Genomic DNA, 1,617 nt, shown 5'->3' with positions numbered 1-1,617 from the left:
TGTGTCTTCAGGGTATATCAGGTTAAAATGTTTGCTTTTAAAAAATTGTTCTTTCACTTAAGTTTTATTTTGAAAAAAAATGCCAAATGAATCTTGGCCTGGGACTAGGATAGGTTTCTAAACTTTCACAACAGCCATAAATGGGTTAACCATTGAGATGTAACAAGAATAAATTAATAAAAAAAAATTTTAAAAACGGCCGTAAATGTACTCTTTACATTTTGTCTTATGTATTTAATGCAAAGTCCACTTGTCATCATCAATTATAATAAAAATATTGACAAACTTCAAAAAACATTGAAGATTCTTTAGATCTAGCAATACCAAATTTTCACCAATGAAAATTTATATAAATGAAATAAGTGTGTCTACTTTGTAAGTGTTTAAATTTTCTTTTATCTTTGACAGATGAATAATTAGATTTACTCTAAAATGGAAGTGCTATAAATTAATTTCTTTGTCATTTACTAACAGAAAATATTGGCATATATATCAATTTTATACATCTATACACCTGGGAGCATCTAAACAGATCTTGATTAAATATAGTTATGAGTGAAAAATGTTGAAGAAGTGCATTGCTGTGGGATCTTTTGCCTGAATGTAAGCTACAAACACACACTGTACCAACACTCAAAATGGGAAAAAGCTAGAAACAAGCTAAATATCCTTCTATGAAAATTATAAAGTATATTTTATATGGCACTCTTCTGCACATATGTATGAGTTATTAAAGTTTATTTAAGCATATCAAATCGAGGTTGGGGATAATTTTGTACTTAAAAAACATGGAATTCTTCACAAATTTGTGTATCATCTTTTCACAGAGGCCATGTCAATCTTCTTTGTATTGTTCCAATTTTAATATATTCCCTGCAAAGCAAGCATAGTTACTGTGTTTGTAAAATTTATGTTCAGTCAGGCTACTAAATATAAATATAATTTGTATGTCTTAACTGTTATTAAATTTCCTTAATTATGTAACTTGAGGGTTTTTTTGATATTTTTTATATGATAAGCAAGTCATGATATACTCTGTAAAACTTTAGAGTAACCATAGAAACTAATCATAAATATTCCACTTCGGGGTTTTGGTAGAAATTAGGAATTTAGGGTGAATTAATGGAATAAGGAAGAGGTACAGATTTACATTAATGTTCTATTTCTTATGTGTGTGTATTTGTGGATATGTGTGTGCACAGGTATGGTCTCCGTATATGTGCACATGCATGTGAAAGCAAGAGGACAACTACGGTGCTGTTTCTCAGGCAATAACCACCTTGTTTTTTGAGGCATGGTCTTTCATTGGCCTAGAAATTACCAAGAAGTCTCCCAATAGGCTGGAGAGCCCAGGCTTCTCTGCGTCTACTTTCTGAGCACTGGGCTTCTCTTACTTGCATTCAAGGGTTCAAATTCAGATCCCTGTTCTCATGCAGGAAGTACTTTGCAGGCAGAACTTTCGCTCCAGTCTTTGTGCAATTTATTATAACAGAAAATAAGATTCCAGCGGAGGAGATCTGAAGAAAATAACCTGTTCGGTCTTGGCGAGAGGATAAAGACACAAATCTCTGCTCGCTTAATTATAACCATAAGCCAGGCTCCTAGGACTTCCCTTCT

At 32.5% G+C, this 1,617-nt stretch overlaps 1 non-coding gene across 1 annotated transcript; it reads right to left on the bottom strand.

Annotated features, from left to right (window-relative positions):
* Positions 1-782: 782 nt before the first annotated feature.
* LOC127194962 (U6 spliceosomal RNA) lies at positions 783-887 on the bottom strand. The gene has a single exon (XR_007831339.1). It is a non-coding gene; the product is annotated as a U6 spliceosomal RNA (small nuclear RNA).
* Between the last annotated feature and the right edge of the window lie 730 nt (positions 888-1,617).

This window comes from Acomys russatus, chromosome 10, assembly GCF_903995435.1.
Source record: "Acomys russatus chromosome 10, mAcoRus1.1, whole genome shotgun sequence".
NCBI lineage: Eukaryota > Metazoa > Chordata > Mammalia > Rodentia > Muridae > Acomys > Acomys russatus.
This window is presented reverse-complemented; position numbering and strand designations above follow the sequence as displayed.